This window comes from Nothobranchius furzeri, chromosome 7 (assembly GCF_043380555.1).
Source record: "Nothobranchius furzeri strain GRZ-AD chromosome 7, NfurGRZ-RIMD1, whole genome shotgun sequence".
Classification (NCBI taxonomy): domain Eukaryota; kingdom Metazoa; phylum Chordata; class Actinopteri; order Cyprinodontiformes; family Nothobranchiidae; genus Nothobranchius; species Nothobranchius furzeri.
The window spans coordinates 27,226,901-27,251,441 of NC_091747.1; the positions used below are offsets into that span (position 1 = coordinate 27,226,901).

The 24,541-nt window shown below is 47.4% G+C and overlaps 1 protein-coding gene across 4 annotated transcripts in view; it reads right to left on the reverse strand.

Moving 5' to 3' along the window:
• LOC107372883 (trichohyalin) overlaps positions 1–24,541 on the reverse strand; it is a 99,453-nt gene that overhangs the window by 44,435 nt on the left and 30,477 nt on the right. The window lies entirely within an intron of this gene.

The following is a 24,541-nucleotide window of genomic DNA, read 5'->3' on the forward strand; positions in this document are numbered from 1 at the left end:
ACCTGATTCTAATCACCTTGTTGATAAAGCTGTTTACGCACAAACCGAGGTCTGAAGACTACACAAGTCATTTTCTCCTGTTATGGATAGATTTGATTCATATCCTTTCCTGAACTGGATTTTCAGACACTGTGGTTCCCTCCAGGCTGAGAAAGTACCACGAGTTCTTCTTCCTAGCTGCTCTTCCCTGGGATGAAGCTCCCTCAACTTCATCATGGTTCCTAGCATCCCATCTCGGTCCGAAAATGTGACATCAGCAAGTGTCAGCCAATAATAATAATAATAATAATAATAATAATAAATAAACAGTAAATGATTAGTTAGGGGGAGGAGTCACTAGTTGCTCCAGTGCTTTCTGTCTGCAGCTGTTTTATGGTTCAGAGTGTGAGCAGAATGTTCACCATCACCACTACTAGTGTGCTGTGGAGCACACAGATCACCACATAACGCTTCTGTTGCGTAAAGATTGTGAGTTAATGTTACTCTTAGATTTGGACTATCTCAGCGATCCCTGAGTTCCATAATGTAATCAGGGGATGATGGAAATGATTGATGCCATCTTCGTCTTTTTTAGATCTGCTGTGATGCTTTTTTAGATCAACTCAGTGATCCGGTCCAGTTTCTTTCACCTGAGACGCCTTGCAAATATCAAGCCTATGCTGTCGAGAGCTCACCTGGAGCGGGTACTGCATGCCTTTGTAATTTCTAGGCTTGATTACTGCAACTCTCTTTATTCAGGTTTGTGTCAGTCATCCCTGCGTCGCCTACAGGTTGTGCAGAACAGCGCAGCCAGGTTCCTGACTGGGACCAGGAAACGGGACCACATCAGTCCGGTTCTGGCCTCCCTGCACTGACTTCCGGTTTGCTATCGTGCACAATTCAAAATCCTCATCTTTGTTTATCATTTCTTCCAGGGTAGTGGTCCCCCCTATCTGGCCACTCTCCTGAACAAACATTCCCCATCACGTGCTCTGCGCTCCTCTGACCAAGGCCTGCTCGCTGTCCCTCGTTCTAGGTGTCGTACCCGTGGGGACCGGGCTTTCTCAGTCCTAGCACCGTTACTCTGGAACCAGTTGCCACCCTCAGTTAGGCTGTCCCCATCTCTGCCAGTCTTTAAGAGTCACCTAAAAACACACCTCCTCCGCTTGGCATTTCCTGAACATGTTTGATTCGGCCCTCTTTTATGTTGAATTTCTTTCACAGTTTTCATTGGTTCACTCTTTCGCTTGTTTTACCCATCTGTCCTGTACTAGAATGTTTCACCTTTTTTTGTAATTTGTATTTTGAATTGCTTTTATTTTTGATTTATTCAATATATTCGTACTTCTACTGAACCATGTTCAGCGCCTTGGGCTTCCTGACAGGGTTGCAGAAGGCGCTTTATAAATAAAGCTTTGATTGATTGCTGTGATCCTGCAGCTCCGACCCACACACACACAGCTAATGCTAACACACACAGATAACGCTAACCCACAAAAATAACTCTAACACACACAGCTAACACTAACGCGCATAGCTAACGCACACAGCTAACGCTAACCCACACCAATTTATTTTTATATATTTTTTTAATCTATTTTCGGCTTCCTTTGTTTGTAACTTTTAAAAATCTCATAAACAGATATTTTTTTGCACATGCATTTTTGATGCCTTTAGTCATCCATGGTTGGTTATCCCTTTTACCTGTTATTTTAAAGAATTTACAACTATTACTGAAAGATTTCGGGAGTATTCTCATGAAGGATGTATTTGCAGTGTTCACATCACTGACATAGACTTCCTCCCAGTTCTGCTTTTTAAGATCTTTATTTAGGGCCTCCAGGGCTTTAATAGAATAGAATAGAATAGAATAGAAAACTTTATTTGTCAATTTCTTCAAATGTGCTTGTCATACAAAGGAATTGAAATTACGTTTCACACTGTCCCATGCGTAGACATTGACAACATAAAGTGCAGATGCACAACAAAAACAGCTCTAACAATAAGGTAATATTAAATAGGTAACAGGATAGACAAGACCTAACCTATAATCAAATAAATTAAATAAGGTGTTTCAACAGTGTTCCCTGGAAGTAGTATACTAGTCTACTTGAGGTAGTCCCAGGTTGTGGTAGTTAGGGGTTTATGTTTTAATGCAACTTAAGACTATAGCCGCAGTAATAGTAATATAAGTAATGTAAATAGAGCAAAAAAATATACTAAAAATACATAGCAGCAGGTGTGTGCAATTGCAATGCAGAGGTAGTTGTTTCCAATCAGGAATGTTTCCCAGTTCTTGGTTCAACGAGTATTTCCTTGTTGGAAAGTGTGCATGGATGGGGGGTAGGGGGTGTAGAGTCCAGTCTATCTTCCTATACTTCTGTCACACTGGTGATTCTGCTGGCTGGGAGCCGGGAGGGAAGAGAGTTCAGCAGTCTCACAGCCTGGTGGATGAAGCTGTTGGTGGGCCTGGTAGTGCGGGAGCGGAGAATTCTGTATCTCTTTCCAGAGGGCAGGAGGCTGAACAGACAGTGCGCAGGGTGGGTGGCGTCGTTGACAATTGTGATGGCTTTGCAGGTGAGGCGAGTGGTGTAAATGTCTTGCAGGGAGGGGAGTGGTACACTATCCTCTCAGCTGTTCTCACAATGCGCTGTAGAGCTTTCCTGTTATAGTCAGTGCAGCTACCGCCCCACACAGTGATACAGCTGGAGAGGATGTTTCAATAGTTCCTCTGTAGAATGTGATCAGGATGGGTGGTGGAGCGCTTGCCCGCTTGAGTTTGCGCAGGAAGTAGAGGCGCTGTTGTGCTTTGTTGGCCAGTGATGCTGTGTTGGTGGTCCAGGAGAGGTCCTCCCTGATGTGCACCCCCAGGAACTTGGTGCTGCTCACCCTCTCCACCGCAGCGCCGTCGATGGTCAATGGGGGGTAGCTGGTGTGGCCTCTCTGGAAGTTGACAATAATCTCCTTGGTCTTACTAACATTTAGCAGGAGGCTGTTGTCTCTACACCAAGTGGTCAGGAGCTCAACCTCTTTCCTGTAGTGGGTCTCATCGCCCTTGGTGATGAGCCCCACCAGCGTTGTCATCCGCAAACTTCACAAGGTGGTTGGAGCTGTAGGTTGGTGTGTAGTCATGTGTCAGCAGGGTTAAGAGCAAAGGACTGAGCACACAGCCTTGTGGAGCCCCCGTGCTCAGGGTGATGCTGTTTGAGACCTTGTTGCCCACACGCACCACTTGCGGCCTCTGGCTGAGGAAATCCAGCAGCCAGTTGCAAAGGGAGGTGCTGAGGCCCAGTCTGTCCAGTTTACAGATGAGTTGTTGTGGTATTATGGTGTTAAATGCTGAGCTAAAGTCTATGAACACCATTCTCACATATGAGTCTTTCTTGTCCAGATGAGTTAAGGCTGGGTGGAGGGCAGAGCAATTGCATCCTCTGTGGATCATTTCGCTCTGTATGCGAACTGGTATTGGCCCAGAGTGGGAGGTAGGGTGGATTTGATGTGTGACATGACTAGTCGTTCAAAGCACTTCATAATAATGGGTGTCAGTGCCACGGGGCGGTAGTCATTGAAACAAGCTGGGGATGGTTTCTTTGGCACAGGTATGATGGTGGCAGTCTTGAAACATGATGGGACAGTGGCTTGCCTCAGGGAGGTGTTAAAGATGTCTGTGAAGACATTCTTCAGCTCCTCTGCGCAGTCTTTCAGCACACTACCAGGGAAGTTGCCTGGACCCGCTGCTTTCCGGGCGTTGATGGTGATGAGTGTCCTCTTCACGCTGGCAACAGACAGGCACAGAGGCTGGTCGTGTGGAGGTGTTTTCTGTGGGCGTGTGTTGTTCTGTGTTTCAAATCGTGCAAAGAAGCTGTTCAGGTTGTTGAGCAGAGTGGTGTCACTCTCACAGCTACGCGCTGTAGGCTTGTAGTCTGTAATAGCCTGGATGCCTTACCATAGGCTTCGTGCATCCTTGCTGTCATTTAAGTGGGAGGTTATCTTGTGTGTGTAGTCCTGTTTCGCTTTCCTGATTCCGCGGGACAGGTTTGCTCTCGCTGTTCTCAGGCCCATTTCATCCCCAGCTCTGAAGGCCTTGTCTCTGGCCTTTAGCAGCCTGAGGACATCTCCTGTTAGCCATGGCTTCCGGTTGGCTCAAGTTGTGATACTTTTCACTTGTGTTACATCATCAATGCATTTGATGTATGAGTTCACCGTATCTGTGTACTCCTCGATGTCTATGATGTTAGTGTAGGTAGCTGCTTCCTTGAATATGTCCCAATCAGTTGACCCAAAGCAGTCTCGAAGAGCAGAGGTGGCATCCTGTGGCCACACTCTTACCTCTTTCATAACAGGTTTGATGACATTCAGTGCGTTTACATGCAGCCAGTAACCCTTTTAAAACCCGAATATTCACAATAACCCGGTTCCGCAGGTCCATGTAAACACCGCCAGAAACCCGGATATGCTCATAACCGGGTTTTTAAAAACCCGGTTACTACACCTGAGGTAACCCTTTTCTAACCCGAATGTTTGGTCGTGTAAACGCATACCGGGATATCCCCATCAAAGCGTGTGTTCTGCGCATGCTCTGTTCGCAAGGAATCTTGGTCTTTTGAGTAGCGAAACGTCTTGTATGCACCAGAACACCGGAAGTAAACAACAAGTTGGGAGCAACATGGCGAGTCGCAGCACAGCACCACACTTTCGGAGTGACGAGGAAACTAAAGCACAAACGCAGTCGCTATCTCTTCCGAACTGGAAAAATTTTGTTTTCACGGATACCGGAACGAGAAGAACCGGAAATGACGCATATTGCGTCTGGACGTAGTCCATACGTCCTGATGCTACCCCAACGTCCGTATTTACATCGGGTTATGCAAGTTAGGGGTAACTCTTTCTATTTGTGCTTGTAAACGGGTTATTCTGATCAACTCAGAAACCCAAATGCCGACCTTAACCCGATCATAACCCGGATATTGGCTGCATGTAAACGTAGTCATTCACTCCCTGTCTGTATGCTGGCATTAGCACAACAGTGAGGTGATCAGAGGTGCCGATATGGGGGAGGGGAATGGCTTTGTATGCTCCATTTTTCTGTGTGTAGACCAGGTCCAATATGTTATCTTCCCTTGTTGGAAAATGTACATGCTGATGAAACTTTGGGAGAACAGTTTTAAGATCAGCATGATTAAAGTCTCCTGCGAAGATGATGAAACCGTCTGGGTGTGCTGTTTGTTGCTCACTGATGGCCTGATACAATTCATTCAGCGCCGCATTTCTATCGCTGTTGTTGCTAGATGGAGGTATATAAGTAGCGACCAACAAGATCAAACTTACCTCCCTGGGCAAGTAGAAGGGGCGACACTTCACGATCATGAACTCCGCCAGTGATGAGCAGTGTTTGCGTACTACAGTGGCATCACAACACCACTCGTCACGGATGTAAACACAGACCCCACCACCTCGGGTCTTGCCTCCGTCTGCGAGAGCCCTGTCGGCTCTGTAGCATGCTAGCTGCTCCAGTTGTATAGCCGAGTCCGGAAGGTTGTCATTAAGCCATGTCTCAATGAAAACTAGCACACAACAGTCACTTACTCTGCGATTCGCTGATCTCAGAAGTCGTATGTTGTCCATTTTATTGTCCAGAGATCGTACGTTGGCCAAGAGGATCGATGGTATGGCTGGGCGAGTTGGCTTAGCCTCAAGCCTGACTCGGACACCTCCGCGATTGCCCCGCTTCCTTGTCCTAGTGCACTGCTTTCGACGTCTCCTTTAACTGATTTATTTATTTTATAATTAATAAAATGATGTTTTATGATATCATTTTTATTATTGTGATATTTAGACACTATAAAAATAGGTAAATGATCACTAATATCTGTCATCAATATCCCAGTTTTAATAAGATCCTCCTTTGTATTAGTGAATATCTTATCAATTATTGTTGCACTTAGGGTTGTGGTCCTGGTAGGTTTGTTTATCAAAGGAAACAAACCTGAACTATATATCAAATCAAGCAAATCACTTGATGTTCTCCGTCTAGCAGGATGTTCCAGGTTAATGTTGAAGTCCCCACACATGAACAAGGTTTTGTTTTTAATATAATCCACTAACTCATTTATTTTATCTGTAAATGTCCTGATGCAACAACTGGGTGCTCTGTATACACAAATGATTATTATATGTTTGGATGTGTCATTGCTAATTTCCACTGTTACCATTTCCATAACATTATCTTCCATCCTAGTCATAAACCATTGTTAATGTATAGGGCAACCTCACCACCTCTTTTATTTATTCTATTTACAATATAAAGTTCATAACTGTTGAGGGTCTGACCTCATGAGGAAATTACTATGCAGTGATTTTCTCCAAAATGACTGTGCTTAAATTGCTCTGAAAAGCAAATAATCACATCAGCGCCAAGAAACTTCATTTCCCATGATGCTTTGCACACGGAAGCATTGTGATGACGTCACCGCCTAGTACCAGAAACACGTTCTGCGCATGTGCGGGAAGCCGTGGAGCTTTTCCCGCGAACTAAGACCATAAATCTTCAGCAGAGACAAAGAATCCTCGTTCTTTTGCCCAGGATACCTGGCGGTAAGGACACGCTTGTCAACGCTCCGACAACTTGAGCACGCGGAAGCTCTAAGTGCCAAGTTGAGCCACGCAACCGCTGGAAACTACACTCAACTCCATCGGGACCTGACTGGGAACGAGCGGAGCTCCATTCAGCTCTCAGAGACGCTCCGTGGAGAAACACTCGTGGAGCCAAACAACGGAGAAAGCATTAAACCGACGGATGACGCTGAAAACTGCGGAGAAAACGGAGAACCGTCAAATCATAACAGCGGGGACGCCTTGCTGCTTTGGTGATCAGAAAACTCATTTTTTTCTCTCTCCTTTTCTTCTCCCGTTTCCTCTATAGTCCAGAATAAGCAATAAAACCGCGCTATTGCTTAAAAAGTAGCTTCGTGTTTTCCTCTTTCGCTCCCAATTCGTCCTTCGGGTCATTTTGAAAGAATAAACTGCTTATTGATCATCGCTAATATCTTTAGTCGTCAGCTCTGGCCAGGCTGCCGACTCCCTTTTAGATTAAATAATTTACAAGTGACCCTTTTGTTGTTGGTTAACTTTTGAAGTGTTTGAGTTAAGTTTTACTGTGATTCTAAGCCACTAAGTGTTCGGGAAAGTAGAAAACTTTACACATCCAGGTCTCCTGTTGAATGCGAGGGGAGGGGCAGAGCCCCACACACACTCACAGCTCACTTTCCCCCACCTACTCTGGGGAAACAAAGACCCATTCATCTCTCACACACACACACACTCACCTTGAACATTATTTTGAATATACATCCTTTTATTATATCACATGGTTATTATTCATTTATGCCACTGTTTATTCATTTGACAAATTGTTAATTAAACGTTATAAAATTCAGATTTTCGTCTCCAGTAGCTTTGTTGTGTCGAAGAGAAGTCTCTGCTCCAAGGATTCTACGAACTTCAAGAAAGACTGATAAGAGTTTTGGATTCAATTTTTCCCCGGTAAAAGGGGAATGGTGCCCCGTATATCTAAGAATATCTTAATTAATTAATAAATCAGTAAATATTCCCATATTTACAGAATTTATTGAAGAATCCAAAAGTAAGTTGAAGCTTACTAATTGTTCGCTCCTAATAACCCCAACATTTATTGGTGCAGCCCGCGTGAGGCTTGGATACACAGAGATTTCTATCCGGCACAAACAAACAAATAAATCCAAAGAGCTTGAATTAAAAATAATCAGTTGTTCAGCCTTGAACCAGCAACAGAGTGGTGCTGATTTCGCTGAGCAGGAAGCTGCATCGAACTCTCACCAGTAACTCAGTGCTTCTTTAAAGGTGCAACGTGTAAATTAATTCTGGTTTACCTTTTAGGTTAAAAATTCAGTTTTCCTTAAAGGTGCAACGTGTAATTAATTCTGGCTAACCTTTTAGGTTAAATTTCAGCTTTTCCTTAAAGGTGCAACGTGTAATTAATTCTGGCTAACCTTTTAGGTTAAAATTCAGTTTTTCCTTAAAGGTGCAACGTGTAATTAATTCTGGCTAACCTTTTAGGTTAAAATTCAGTTCCTCATTAAAGGTGCAGCGTGTAAGTAATTCTGACTAACCCTTTTAGGCTAAAATTAACTGCTAATTTAGCGACTTTAACTCACAGTGGCTATTATAACTAACTGAAACCTTCACTCAAAGACTGATAACACCCTGTTTGCTAATATTCTGAAGGAATAACTAGCATATTTAACACTGCAAGTGTTGTAAGACGTTGCTACGGCAACGCACCAGCTTTTGCTAAAATACTGAAAGGAATAGTATTTTAAGCGTCAGTCACGGCATTCCGTGCAATCTTAAAACGCTAAAACCTGTGCGCACAAAGGTTAATTTAGTGTTTTTCTGCTACAAAGCTAGCAGTTGCTGCCAAAGGTGCAGCCTTGAGCTATCTGCAGAAGCTCTACTAGGCTATTATTGGTTCGGTTGTTAAATGGAGGGACAGAGTAGTGAACTGACCAACTCCCAGCAACCAGGTGGCGCTGCGGCCCACGACTATGAACCTGGCCTACTTTCTGGACAAATATTGTCCAAACTGGTCACGGTTGCTCGAGAACCCGACTACCCTTCTAGGGATTTCACTGAAGAACAGCGTAGCGTCGAGCTAGAAGCTGTAATTGATCAAATAGGAAACCCGGATGGTACAAAACCAATCCAGGTTCACTTAGCTAAGTTAGCCTTGATCCTCTATCAGAGAGAACTCCAACATGATCGAGAGATCATGAACCTCCAGAGTATGCTAGCTGAAAAACAGCGAAATGGAAGTCTGAAGGATGAGGAGGAAGACAACACCAGCACCGATCCTGGGGAAGATGGGGAGGAGACCCCGCCCCCCTCTGCTGATGACAACAGACAGTGGGAAGGGGGGAAACACCATGACTCTCTGGACGGACGCACGCCGCAGGGGAGAGATGAAGCTCATCTGTCCCAACCTTCGGCCCCGTTCCCTACACACACTCTAGGGCATTCAGGACCACCTAGGGGCCGAGAGCAGTTCGCCCTCGAATCCCAGGTTGGACCACCACCCTCATCTTCACGGCCTTCTCAATCAGTGAGAAGTCGACCAGCTGAGCGGCACCTCTATTTAGACCGCTCCCCCAGTCCACGAAGGGTGCAAGGTGCCGATTGGGGTTATGCACCCCAACCTGCACCTCAACCATCCACCCATCCTAGCTACTCCGGTATTCGGCATGCCGATAACCAGCTGCAGGACAAAGCATCCTACGCCAGTCCGTACCCGGAGAGAGCGTATTACGCAGAAGCCCCAGTTGAAAGACGCAGGCTGCACTACGCAGACGTGCTCCGGGAGGAGGACCTCCCAAGACACCCACGTGACGTGCCAGCAGCCCGCCACAACATGCCGGACCCCGATTTGGGCCCCAGGAGTCAACATTGGGAGCCCAGAGCACACCAGCGATATCCAGCACCCTCTGAGACAGACCGTGGGTCAGAGTCAGAGGATGACGCGCCGTACCGTGAGTCAGGGCTCCGTGTACGTCAAATTGAATCGCTAGCTAAAGACATAGAACGCTTTCATCCTAACACCAATGAATCCAATGTCGACGATTATCTCAGGGAGATAGAACGTTGTCTGCTTGATCTTCCAGCACCCTCTTCAAGGGAAAAGCTCAAGCTAATTTGGAAAACCACATCTAGAACGGTGCACGGTTTCATGGAAACTCTACCACCTGACATTCGAGATCGGTACTCCTCGCTCTGCCGAGCGTTGAGGGATGAATACGCCACTTATGCAGACTCTGCGTCAGCTACAATGGGGGCCTTCTCCATCAAACACGGGAGGAACGAACCCCCCAGAGAGTATTATCGCCGACTCAAAAGTGCTTACTTCCAAGGTCAAAACGGCCCTGGGCTCGAGGAAGACCCTGCCTTCAGATCCCTGTTCATTCACAACCTGCACGAGTGTGTTCGCTCCGAAGTCTCAATGTATTGTCGGATGAAAAAACTGACAACTCAGGAGGTTAGGAGATACGCCCAACAGGCTTGGGAAGCCGGCGGAAAGCCCCAAAAGCCTGACGCACGTCACCGCGTCATGCACCTAGCTCCCGACGCCGAGCCGCGTTTGGAGCTCGAAGGCACAGAAGCTCCACCCACTAAGCCAAAATCTGCTAAACCTAGACCTGTTAAACCGCGAGAGCAGTCCCAATCTCCTCAACAGGGGAAGGGGGGTGCTGATTGGCTGCCTAGGTCTGGACAATCAGACAGGAAGTGGCCCAACCAAAACCAATGGCAGGCAGGTCGGAACAGTGGAAGGTTTAAGGAGCGCCGCCAACAGGTAAGTCCCGAACGCAAGTCCGCAGGTGAGTACTTGACTGTGGCGCCGAGGGCACTTGTCAGAATGACCCTCATGCGCTCCGGAGGAAAAGTAATACTGAGGAGGCCATTGTCCAGTGCAGACCCAAGTGTACTTTATTTACATTTAACAAAATTAAAATCTAGGCAGCACAAATCCATGCCTGCCGCTCCATCCAACACTCAACCCCCTCCAACAAACACAGAGCTGTATTTATAAACAGGTGTGCCTAATTGGATTAATCCTAAAACTCAGACACAGGTAAATACAAAAATACAATCTTTCAATACTCTTAAATTATACTTAAATCATCATCTCTAAGATCTCATTAAATAATTACAATACAAAAATAGAAACATCCTTAATCCATCCTAAAAACATTCAGTGAAACTAATCTGCATTCCTGGAGTAATTTCACAGGTCACCCCTCCCATTCCTACTGAATGGAATGCTCCAGAACCTTCTTTAGGTGCTCCAGCTCCCCGGGGACTCTTTTAGCTGGAACACTTGCAGAAGCACAAGGGAAACAGGTAAGTACAACATTCAATCATTTATTTACCACTTTAAATCTTCTATATTCATACTAACTCTTCTTACAGGTCCAAACGCTTCCCCCTTTCAAATAAACATTAAAACAATCATTGAGTCTGGTTTCATTTATCCTTCAATCATAGAAAAACCTGTGTAATGGACTTGCTACATTACATTCCTCCCCTCCTCCTTTAAGGGTGTAATACCTTCTAATCCTCATACATCCGTGAGAGAGAGTCAGCCACCGTGTTGGACTTCCCTGCCCGATAGCAGACAGTGAAGTCATATGGCTGCAGAGCCAAGTACCAACCAGCTAGTCTTGTGTTGGCGTCCTTCATTCTGTGAAGCCATTGCAGAGCACGATGATCAGTCTCCAAGCTGAAATGACGTCCCAACAGGTAGTATCTCAGCGACTCGACCGTCCATTTCATTGCCAAGCACTCCTTCTCCACAGTTGAATATCTAGTTTCTCGGTCCAGCAATTTCCTACTCAGGAAGGCAACAGGTCTCCTCTCTCCATCCACTTCCTGCAACAAAACTCCACCCAAACCTACACCAGACGCATCAGTTTGCAGAATAAAAGGTTTATCAAAATCAGGAGTCTGGAGTACTGTATGTTCATTTATTGCCTCCTTAAGATCCGTGAATGCATGGTCACATTCAGCTGTCCAAATTACCTTCCTTGGCGCCGCCACTTTAGTCAGGTCATGCAGCACGGCCGATCGATCTGCAAAGTGAGGGATGAACTTCCTATACCATCCCACCAACCCAAGAAAACTTTTCACTTTCTTCTTTGTGGTTGGGATCGGGAAGGAACGGATTGCCTCCATCTTCCCCACTTGAGGTCTCAGTTTCCCATGACCTATGACGAATCCAAGGTACTCCACCTGTTTTTGAGCCAAACAGCATTTCTGCGGGTTGATTGTCAATCCAGCTGCCTTTATACACCGCAGAACTTCCTTCAGATGACAGATGTGCTCTTCCCAGCTTCTGCTGTATATCACCACATCATCTAGATATGCAGCGGCATAGTCTGAAACCTCCCTCAGAACATCGTCCATTAACCTCTGAAAGGTGGCTGGTGCTCCTTGGAGTCCAAATGGCATCACACAAAACTGGTACAAACCAAATGGCGTTCTGAAAGCTGTCAGCTCACGAGCCTCAGGAACCAGAGCAACTTGCCAATAACCCTTACTCAGGTCTAAGGTGGAGATGTACTCAGCTTGTCCCACTCGTTCCACCAGCTCGTCGATCCTGGGCATAGGATACAGATCACACATTGAAACCGCATTCAGGTAACGAAAATCAATGCAAAATCGCAGTGAGCCATCTTTCTTCGGTACCAGCACCACTGGACTGCACCATTCACTCCTGGACGTCTCAATAATACCCAATTCCAACATCACATGGATTTCCTTCTTCAGGCTCGCCACCAGCCTCTCTGGAACCCTGTAGCTCTTTCGGCGCGGAGCTGCTTCCTCCTTCAACCGAATGTTGTGTTGCACCACGTCAGTGTATCCAGGGGTGTCTTTAAACAGTTCTGGGTCGATGAGCAGAGCCACCTCTTCCTGTTGAGCCACAGAAAGGTGTGATATGTCCATGACAGATGACTCACCCAGTTGTCCTGGTATGAACTTCTCTGGTGTCTCTTCATCCCCCACGGCACGAATCAGCAGCTGCGAAACCACGTCCTGACGAGACTGAAATTCTTTCAACAAGTTCACATGGAAGGTCTGATACTTTTTAGTTCTGTCAGGCATGAACAGTTCATAGGTGAGCTTACCCACTTTCCTGGTGATTTCATAAGGACCAAACCATTTAGCAAGGAGTTTGTTTTCAGAAGTGGGAAGGAGTAGGAGTACCTGTTGGCCTGGTGTGAAACTTCTCTCCCTAGCCTTGCAGTCGTACCACCTCTTTTGGTTCTGCTGGGCCGTCCTCAAGGACTCCTGTGCCAGCGCCGTCATTTCCTCCAAGCGTTGCCTCATCTTCACCACATAGGCCACCACGTTGTCTCCCGTAGATGTTGGATTTTCCCAGTAGTCCTTAAGCAGGTCCAAGGGCCCTCTGACTTTGTGGCCATAGAGCAGCTCAAATGGGGAAAATCCTGTTGAAGTTTGTGGCACCTCCCGGTATGCAAACAGCAGGTACGGCAACCATTGGTCCCAGTCCTTTCCTGTCTGAGAAACAAACTTCCGCAGCATACTTTTCAAAGTTTGGTTATACCGTTCCACTAGCCCGTCCGTTTGGGGGTGGTACGGGGTGGTCCTAATCCCCTTAACCCCTAGGAGCTTATACACCTGCTGCAATAACTTTGACATGAAGTTTGTCCCACAGTCAGTCAAAATTTCTCTAGGAATCCCCATTCTAGAGAATAACTGCACCAAACAGTTAGCAACATTCTTAGCCTTCACTGTTTTTAGAGGGAAGGCCTCTGGGTATCGAGTTCCATAGTCACAAAGAACTAATATGAATCTATACCCTGTACTACTACGCTCTAAGGGCCCCACTATGTCCATACCAAGTCTCTCAAATGGTGCTTCCATGATGGGTAGAGGCTGCAACATTGCCCGAGGCACTCTGCGTGAGGAGGTAAGTTGACAAATTTCACATGAACTGCAAAATTTTGAGATGTCATTGTACATGCCTGGCCAAACAAACCTGCTGGCAATCCTACACAAGGTCTTCTGGAAAGCCATGTGGCCAGCCCAAGGAACAGAATGTCCCAGCTCCATTACCTTGGATCTGAACTGCTTAGGCAAAGCCAAAGCTTCTACTGTCCCCTTACTCTGGTACAATATGCCGTTCTTAATGACATATGTTGCATCCTCCAAACATCCCAAGCTACCTTGCTTTACTCCCTCAACCTCTATCACCTTGTTTAACCAGGGTTTCAGCGTAACATCCTCTTTCTGTAGCTTAGCTACATCAGAAGGGAGATTTAACTCAACTGGCTGAAGAGAAATGTTTAAACTTTCCATCTGTTTACCACCATTTCTGCTCAGTTTCTCTCTTCTTCTTTGTGTTTTTGATTTCCTAGGTTTGCCTTTCCCCGGTTCAAAATCTTCCCCCCAGAATGGCAATTCCTTTAAGGTCTCACTAGCACTCTGAGATCTTGTCACAACCATGTTAAACCCTGTAGGTGGATTAGCTACACTCAGTGAGACTGCAGCCAAATGTTTAGATGGATCTAGCTCTACTGATGATTTTTCTGCTTCTTGCACTAAATCTAGCAGGATTGGTACATCATTACCCAAAATCACCTCAAATGGCAAGCTTGAAGCTAAAGCCATTGGCAGCAAAAAGGTCTGGCCACCAGCCGTTAAATACACATCTGCCATAGCATACTGATGTCTGTCACCATGAACACAGCTAATACTGATTTTATCCTCCCTCCATTTTTCTCTGGATATTAGGTCAGCAGAAACCATGGACTGAAATCCACCTGTATCTAATAATGCCATAACCCGATGACCATTAATTAGTACTGGTGTGGTAAGTGCTTTCTGGGTAGTTACTACAGAATTTGGCAACCCAGGTCTAGGTACTGCACAGTAAAGGGAAGGTTTTGACTTATTGGTTAGAGGACAAGAATATTGGGTGTGGCCTAACTCATTACACACATAACATCTAACCTCTTTACTGGACCTTTGAAAACTGTTAGCAGGATTTGGCTTATGGTACTTATTAGCTGTAAACTGCCTTGGTTTAGACCCTGCCCTATGTGGACCAAAACCCCTTTCACCCCCATCGGACTTACTCTGGGCTTGGTCTCTGGGTCCATTTTCTCTGTCCCTCTCCCTCTGGAACCGTGTAGAACCTTGTCCAAGGATCGTCCGACCGGATCCTTTCCTTGCAGCCAGAAAAACCTCCGCCAGTTCCGCTGCTCTTACCGCTGTCTTGGGGTCTCGCTCACGGATCCATACTTCTAGGTCTGGATGAACCATTCTCAGGAACTGCTCCAAAATCAGAGTCTCTGAGATCTGTTGTTTTGAAGATTCGTCAGGTTTTACCCACTTTGAGAACAGATCCTTCAGCCTCACATACAGCTCTTTAGGAGTTTCATCTGGAACCATCTGTGTAGACCGAAATCTTTGACGGTAGGTTTCTGAAGTGATTTCATATTTTTCCAGGACAGCTGTTTTTACTTTATCATAATCTTCAGTGTCCGAAATGTCCATGAGCACATATGCACTTCGTGCCTTACCAGTCAGCAGAGCTACCAGACGGAGAGCCCATTCCCCTCTTGGCCACCTACAGACTTGAGCCATCCTTTCAAAAGTAGTCAGAAAATGTTCAATATCATCCTCTGGTGATAACGGCAACAACTTTGGCTCTCTGTGGAAGATTGACTCTCTGTGATATCTGTCCTGGTCAGCATTACTGGTTCTTTCCTCATTCTCTTGCTGGTCAGCAGGGGGGGCAGAAACTTCTTCTTGATCAGGAGGTCGTTGGATAACTTGATGCACCAAAGACTGGATTTCGCTGAATTGGTGCTGCATGTCCTTCCATCTCCAGTCTTGTCTTGCTGCTTCCTTTTCCAGATACTGCTCTGTAGTTGTTTGAGACTTTGCAAGAACCCTCACCAGCTCTGCCAATTCCTCCAACTTCTCCTCAGTGGTGCCCCTTCTTGCAGCTCCCTGATCAGCGGATGCACTTGAGTCCACCTCAGGCTCTTCACATTGCACTGGCTGTGCTTTCCTTGTTTGCATCTTTGTGGTCATCCTCAGCACTTCACGCAGGCAAAACTTCTGACACCAATTGTGGCGCCGAGGGCACTTGTCAGAATGACCCTCATGCGCTCCGGAGGAAAAGTAATACTGAGGAGGCCATTGTCCAGTGCAGACCCAAGTGTACTTTATTTACATTTAACAAAATTAAAATCTAGGCAGCACAAATCCATGCCTGCCGCTCCATCCAACACTCAACCCCCTCCAACAAACACAGAGCTGTATTTATAAACAGGTGTGCCTAATTGGATTAATCCTAAAACTCAGACACAGGTAAATACAAAAATACAATCTTTCAATACTCTTAAATTATACTTAAATCATCATCTCTAAGATCTCATTAAATAATTACAATACAAAAATAGAAACATCCTTAATCCATCCTAAAAACATTCAGTGAAACTAATCTGCATTCCTGGAGTAATTTCACAGGTCACCCCTCCCATTCCTACTGAATGGAATGCTCCAGAACCTTCTTTAGGTGCTCCAGCTCCCCGGGGACTCTTTTAGCTGGAACACTTGCAGAAGCACAAGGGAAACAGGTAAGTACAACATTCAATCATTTATTTACCACTTTAAATCTTCTATATTCATACTAACTCTTCTTACAGGTCCAAACGCTTCCCCCTTTCAAATAAACATTAAAACAATCATTGAGTCTGGTTTCATTTATCCTTCAATCATAGAAAAACCTGTGTAATGGACTTGCTACATTACATTGACCAAAGCCGACCTCCAGGAGATGTTTCAGCAGTTCCTAGCTAAACAGAAGGAACAGCTGAGATCTGCAGATGAGACCCCTGCACCAAAGTCTGCTTCTAAGAAGCCAGACCCAGAGCCAACGTCCGCATGACTAGGCGTGGCTCAAACCCCCAGCGTGGCCAGGACCTACCTGATCAGCTGGGGGAACACTACTGGTAGATCACAGGAGTCTCCTGAAATCTACCCCCCAGAGAAACCTGATACTAAATTTCTGAAGTTCCTTGGTGACTTAACAAACCATGATCATGCTCGCCGTTTGTACTGTAGCACCAAGGTAGGTGGATGCATACAGGTTGATGCTCTGCTGGATACCGGCTCAGAAATCACCCTTATGTGCTCCACACTGTTCCATCGCGTGTCTGACACCATGCGGTCGCTCGGGAAACAGGTCCAGGTAGAACCCTGTGACCTGAAAATCACCAGCTACACCCAGACCCGGGAGTGTATCACTCACCGGGCGTGGCTGGATATCACCTTCCAAGACATGACTCTGGTTCACCCGTTTTATGTCTGCCAGCTAGACACTGAACCACTTCTCATTGGTCAGGACCTGCTTGAACGTCTAGCTCCCCTCATCGACTGCCAGAAGGGTCAACTGTGGGCCCAGGTGGAAACACCTAAGCCCTGGAACCCGGATAGCAGCCGACCATCCTCCATTCTTGAAGTCAGCCTAAGTGAGCCGCAAAACCCTTGTTCCAAGGTCATGCCCCTCCCTACGGCTCCCACAGACGATGTCCGCCTGCAAAGGCATGAAACCGCTCCTGGAACTCCGCTCCGCGCACATTCATCTTTTCTCTGCTCGCTGAAGAACGTCAGCCTGCAGCCATATGCACCACACATAGTTGGTGGTCTTACCATCCACTGCACCCACATCTCAGATGCTCGCCTTGCTCTTTGGTCTGAAAAGTCAGCCATCAGCCAGCAGACGTTTGAACACCTGCGTCAGAAGGACCCCCTTCTGGTCAGTGTGACACGTAGCCATCGGCTCTTGTCACCTACTTGGCCGCAGAGGCTCCTGAAAGCGCCAGAGGTCTGCTCTCTGACTATCCAACTTGGAGCAAGACAGCTCACACATACATTCAGCATCATACCACAGCTTGATCCACCTGCACTCATTGGAGCAGATCTGCTGGTTCGACTCGGTGCCCAGCTGGACACTTGCAATCAAGTCCTTTGGGCCCGAGCCACACCATCCTCTGAGCCTCGCTCAGAAGGCCCTGAACACTTGCTGTCCGGTCAGACCATTCCACAGGCCTGCCGTGCAGTGGTTGAGGCCAGCACGGTTCTGCCCCCACAGGTCAAAGGAGTGCCTGTTCGTCTGACTCTGATGAAGCATCAGAAGCTGCCAGGCACACAGGCCTTCTTCCAGCCATCACCACACTTCTTGGAGCTCAACTTAGCCGTCTGTGGCACGCCACTCTTGGAGCTGAACAATCGTTCTGCGTACTTGTTGGTCGAAAATCCGACCCGGAGTCCTATCCACATGCCGGCAGGAAAGCCCTTGGGCATGCTGATAGATAGCTCATTCCATGACTTCGAACTTTCAGTTCCCGTGATCGGACAACTTCCGTTGTTCTTGAAGGACAGACAGGTTGGTGTAGACACATTCAGTACTTTCCCTTCACAAATGATTACCATCAAGCGGCATGAAGCCCTTCCTGAGGAACCCATTTGCAGTGCAACCTTAGATACTGACGGCGGTCAGTGTCTAACGGTTTTTGCAATAAATACTCAACCCTCTGAGTCACCGGTTGAAAGCCCGGAACACCAGAGACCCTCCTCCTCTGAACCTTATGACGGCTTCGAGGCCGAAGTCAGCCAGCAGCTTGACAAAGCGGATGCGCTGGAGTCAGAGGAGCAGAGAGCAGCGCTTAGAAGCCTGTTCTATGAGTTTCAGTCCATCTTATCCAGGGACTCCCTGGACTGTGGACTCACAAACCTGCATACGGTTCGCATTCCAACGAACCCGAATGCCCCTCCTACTTTTGTACGTCAGTACAAGATTCCCCTCGCTGCTTATTAGTCGATCCAAGAGATCCTCGATCAGCTGAAGGAGAAAAACATCATCAGAGAGTGTAACTCCACTTACAACTCTCCCATCTGGCCGGTTCTGAAACCGACTGGGAAATGGCATCTCACCATAGACTATCGTGCACTGAACAAACAAGTGCCTCTCTCCAGGTGGCCTATGATCCATTTAGATCAGGAGCTAGCCAGAGTCAGAGATGCTCGTTTCTTCTCTACGGTTGACGTAGCCAACGGCTTCTGGACCATGAAGGTTGAGCCGGCGGACCAGTATAAACTGGCTTTCTCCTTTGGAAATCGCCAATATACTTGGAACCGCTGCCCCTTTGGCTACTCTAACTCACCTGCAGAGTTCAACATCTTCCTCCACAAAGCCATGTCAGATGCTGCTTCCAGAGGGAACCTCATATATGTCGATGACATCTTGATGAGGAGTCGAACCTTCGAGGAGCACCTGGCCGAACTCCGTCACGTGCTGCAACAGCTTGCTGACGCCGGAGCTAAATTGACGATTCTCAAAGGACAGTGGTGTAGAACCAAAGTGGAGTATGTTGGACTGCTGGTTGGCCCTAATGGAGTCGAGCCCCAAGCGGGACGCATTAGAGCCATTCAGGACATCAAAGCCCCAGCTAATCTGACTGAACTCAGGAGCTTCCTCGGAGTCTGCAACTACTCCAGACAGTTCATTGAGGAGTACGCTGAAACAGCGAGGCCCCTCACTGAGCTGCTTCGGAACGACACACCTTTCGTGTGGGACAGACCCCAAGAACTCTCCTTCCAGTTCCTAAAACAGAAGTTGGCGTCCGCACCCTGTCTGGCTTACCCAGACAAGGATAAAGAGTTCTACATAGAGGCTACTTTCTCCTCTCACTGCCTGAGCGCTGCTTTGAAGCAGAAACACGACCAGGACATGAGAATTGTGGCATACGCCAGCAAGCCTCTGAGCAAGGTGGAACTCCAGTTCTCAGACTGTGAGAGAGCCCTCCTCTCTACAGCCTGGGCTGTCGAACACTTTCGTAGTTACATCGGTGGACAGAAAGTGATCATTGAAACGTGTCATCAGCCTGTTACCTTCCTAAACAGCCAGCGTCTGCGCGAAGGAAGAGTGTCAAACAGCCGCATTGCGACGTGGATGATGGTGCTCCAAGGATACAACATTGAGGTCAAGTATGGTCAGAACACCAAGCTAGCACTAGGACAAGGGCTAGCAGGCTGCCAGCACTGTGACTCTGACTCCGTCAGGGGCCCCCTGGACACACCTGCCGCAGTCTACCCAACCGCATCCAATCATCGCTACTTTGATGAGAATGTTTGCCAAGGGCTTCCGAAAGTTTACACTGACGGATGTGCCTATCTTCACGAAGGCCAGCTCCGTGCTGGGGTTGGAGTCGTTTGGGTGGACTGTGACACTAAGCAACCAAATCACTACCGGTTGGGCCAAAAGTCTAGTCAGTACGCCGAAATTGCTGCAGTGTTGATAACCCTCCAGCAGGCGGCAGCCTTGGACATCACTCAAATCGTCCTTTGCTCTGATTCAAACTACGCTAGACACAGCTTCATCTCTCACTTCCCCATGTGGAAGGAGAACCACATGAAAAACGCCAGGAACAGAGACGTGAAACACTCGGAGTTATTCCTAGCGTGTGATCTGCTCACCACTGAGAAAGGCATAATGGTCTACTGGAAAAAGGTCAAAGGTCACTCCAGGACCCTAGGTCCAGAGAAAGATGGTAATGACGAAGCTGACCGCCTTGCTAAGCTCGGTGCTGACCAGGGAACCTGCTGGGAATTCAAAGACGAGTGGCTTCCACCCAAGGCCGTTCACGAGGTCTGCGCGATTACTCGTCGCCATGCTAAACAGGCAGACGAACCTCAGAACGTTGGGGTACCCGTGTTTCTAGGCAGACAACCACATGATGCGGACCTAGTCACCATGCAGGAACAAGATCCTGACCTGAAGCTCATCCGCGAGCTTCTCCAAAAGGGCCCGATGCCTGAACAACCGTCACCACCTACTGGCGCAAGCCGAGATTTGGTAACCCTGCATCGTCAACTCGCGCACCTGAAACTACAAGACGATTTGTTAGTTTACATGCGTGACGATCACAGTCCGCCGCGCTGGGTTGTTCCACTCGACCACAGAGGAGTGATGATTGCCTACGCCCACGACACTCCGGTTGGAGGTCACCGTGGAGCAAAAGCTACCCTCGCGTCACTGACAGAAGTAGCATATTGGCCATCGATGTCCAAGGACGTACACAGCTATGTCCAAGGCTGCCTCATCTGTGCCCAGTTTCAACCCTCCCAGCCGCTTGCTAGAGCACCACTGCAACGCAGGGGAATAACCTTCCCTTGGTCCCACCTGCAGATCGACTGGGTTGGACCGGTTCCCAAATCGGCAAGAGGAAACAAATATATGCTAACTGTAACTTGCAGTTTCACAAAGTGGGTTGAGTGCCTTCCAGCGCCAAACGATACAGCCGTCACAACCGCTGTACTGCTGATTAACCACGTTTTCAGTCGATGGGGACTTCCACTCTGCATTGACTCTGACCGAGGAACTCATTTCACATCCAGTGTAATGACGTCCCTGTTTGAACTTTTGGGAGTGGAAGTGAGATTCCACCTCCCCTATCACCCACAGTCATCCGGACAGGTCGAACGGATGAACCGCACGGTCGTCTCTATGCTCAAAAAGTACGTCTGCTCCACTGGGAAGGACTGGGACGTCAAGCTCCCTCTGGTCCTGATGGCCATACGGTCCACTCCACAGCGATCCACTGGGGTTACGCCCTTTGAGATGATGACCGGCAGACTGATGACTCTACCACTGCACCTCCTGTATCACCCAGAGGATGTCAGTGTTGCCACCGCCTATAGCGCTCATCAGTATGTGGCAGACTTGAAAACACACCTCAGAGCTATGTTCGCGCACGCTCAGAAGAAACTGGAGACCAACGTAGAAGGCGCTAAGGCCTACTACGACCAAAAGACAACCAGCCGCGAATACGAGGTGGGTGACAAAGTATTCTACTTTCGGTTCGCCCAACCGGCACGCAAACCTAAGAAGTTCCTGCCCTGCTGGTCAGGACCATTTGAGATCGTGGCAAAACTCTCTCCAGTTGCATACAGGTTACGCATCACCAAAGCGAGACAGGAGCCTGTCTACAAATGGGTGCATGCAAACCAAATCAAACCCTACGTCAAACCATCCCCGCGGGTACAGAGACCAGACTCCCCGCAGGAGGTAGACGTAGTCGCTACATAGTTCTATGCATGGGAATGGAAAAGGGGGGAAGTGCACGTTTAACCCACTAACATGTACTAACCGACAAAGAACCAAGCCCCCCCCCCCCCCCCCCCCCCGCCGTCATTTTCACTAACCAAGAGAAACTCCTCCTAGAACGCTAACAGGAAGTACTTACTAAAACCTTACAGGGTACTCTTGTAACTGTCAACCTACATTCTGCTCTGATTAATGAATCTCTACGTGCAATCAAGACTTTGTCTGAAACCATACATCAGGATATTGTGTACACATGAGTGGTGAGAGATTTGATGCAGGACCTGCTCAGGGAAGTAAGTTCCACGCTGGACAGCTTGGTTGAAAGTCGTATTTCCCCGTACTTGGTACCACTGGACCTGCTCAAAGATAGCTTGACAGCTGCTACCCCTCTACTGTGCACCTTTCACAAATCCACCTAGCGTACAGCCTAGGCAGTGCAATTCCCATTCACGTTGGAAAAAAATTAGAACTCGGTTTCCTGTTAAACGTTCCCATAATTGTGACACCTCACATCTATAAGTTTAGGTCGATGCTGAACATTGGTATTTGAAAGGACGGTAGGCATTTCCACTTTGAACTAAAAACCTGGCACTCCATCACCTCAACCTCGAACAGCATGATTCGGAGATTGAGATCATGGACGCTTTCCAGGGTTATAACTTTACCATCGATTTAGAAATTGACCAACAATTACTGATTGAAGGAACCAAACTTGTTAAGTTCACACAAACCCCGCGTGAACTTACTTTGACGCCCATGAATAGATACCCAAGACGCTACATTGACACAGATTATACCACCTTAATCTGCACATTGGTCGCCCTGGGGATGGGATGGCTCATCACGGCCGTGATAGCTTATTCTGCCTACAGACGTGTTAAGAAACTCCAAGATAAGATGCACTTGCTCACCTACGGTGTGCCTCGTGACCGCGTTCGGGGAGAATCCAAGCGTGAATGTACCACACCTGTCTAAAGGGGGTGAGCAACATTTTCTTTATTATTTTGTAACCCTAAGAGTAGTTCTCACTTTAGTCTACCTCACATTTTTATCTGAGTGTTGCATTATGTCACATTCTTTATAAGCTACACACTGAATGTATGACCTAAGAATGTATTTTATGAGACCTCAAGGTTGCTATGAATTTTCTTGGATGTTATATGTTACATGTTTTTTTTTGGGGGGTTTTCTGTATTTTTGTTTCTTACTTGGTCACATATTGACTAGTGGTTATGTGCCGGCCCAGCTCAGTCTGTCAATGACTCTGTCTGACGCACCAGCACATTGTAGTACCTCTTAGTTTTATGGTCCTTGTTTTAGCCCAAAGACTGTCCTGATCCACCCTTTGGACCAAAAAAGGGGGGAATCTTGGGACCACATAGGTCAATGCGCGTTTGCGAACTATGGACCTCGTACATCACCGCGTGCTCCATAAACTGAACTGTATGGCCGGCGGTGAGATGCCTTTGTGTCCACTCGTGGAGTTAACCGCCCACCGACCTTCCTCCTTCTACACTACTACCTCTCGCATGGACGACATCATCATTGCGTACCACCTGCGTGAGTGGCTTCTTCTCGTTATGCGCGTTGGGGACTATCCCGTTTCCTATCCTCTTTGTGCCTGACAAAGACAAAGACCAAAGGCGCCAGGATCCAAGACAAAGACCAAAGACAAAGGCGTCCAAGGAGACCAACGTCCTAAGGGACAAACCCACCTGTGCTTCCGACAATCAAGTCGACCTACGTTCATGAGGAACAAACCCATCTGTGCTTCCGACGATCGAGCTTTGGGCGCGATCCCCGAAACCAAAAGGGGGAATGTTGAGGGTCTGACCTCATGAGGAAATTACTATGCAGTGATTTTCTCCAAAATGACTGTGCTTAAATTGCTCTGAAAAGCAAATAATCACATCAGCGCCAAGAAACTTCATTTCCCATGATGCTTTGCACACGGAAGCATTGTGATGACGTCACCGCCTAGTACCAGAAACACGTTCTGCGCATGTGCGGGAAGCCGTGGAGCTTTTCCCGCGAACTAAGACCATAAATCTTCAGCAGAGACAAAGAATCCTCGTTCTTTTGCCCAGGAAACCTGGCGGTAAGGACACGCTTGTCAACGCTCCGACAACTTGAGCACGCGGAAGCTCTAAGTGCCAAGTTGAGCCACGCAACCGCTGGAAACTACACTCAACTCCATCGGGACCTGACTGGGAACGAGCGGAGCTCCATTCAGCTCTCAGAGACGCTCCGTGGAGAAACACTCGTGGAGCCAAACAACGGAGAAAGCATTAAACCGACGGATGACGCTGAAAACTGCGGAGAAAACGGAGAACCGTCAAATCATAACAGCGGGGACGCCTTGCTGCTTTGGTGATCAGAAAACTCATTTTTTTCTCTCTCCTTTTCTTCTCCCGTTTCCTCTATAGTCCAGAATAAGCAATAAAACCGCGCTATTGCTTAAAAAGTAGCTTCGTGTTTTCCTCTTTCGCTCCCAATTCGTCCTTCGGGTCATTTTGAAAGAATAAACTGCTTATTGATCATCGCTAATATCTTTAGTCGTCAGCTCTGGCCAGGCTGCCGACTCCCTTTTAGATTAAATAATTTACAAGTGACCCTTTTGTTGTTGGTTAACTTTTGAAGTGTTTGAGTTAAGTTTTACTGTGATTCTAAGCCACTAAGTGTTCGGGAAAGTAGAAAACTTTACACATCCAGGTCTCCTGTTGAATGCGAGGGGAGGGGCAGAGCCCCACACACACTCACAGCTCACTTTCCCCCACCTACTCTGGGGAAACAAAGACCCATTCATCTCTCTCACACACACACACACACACACTC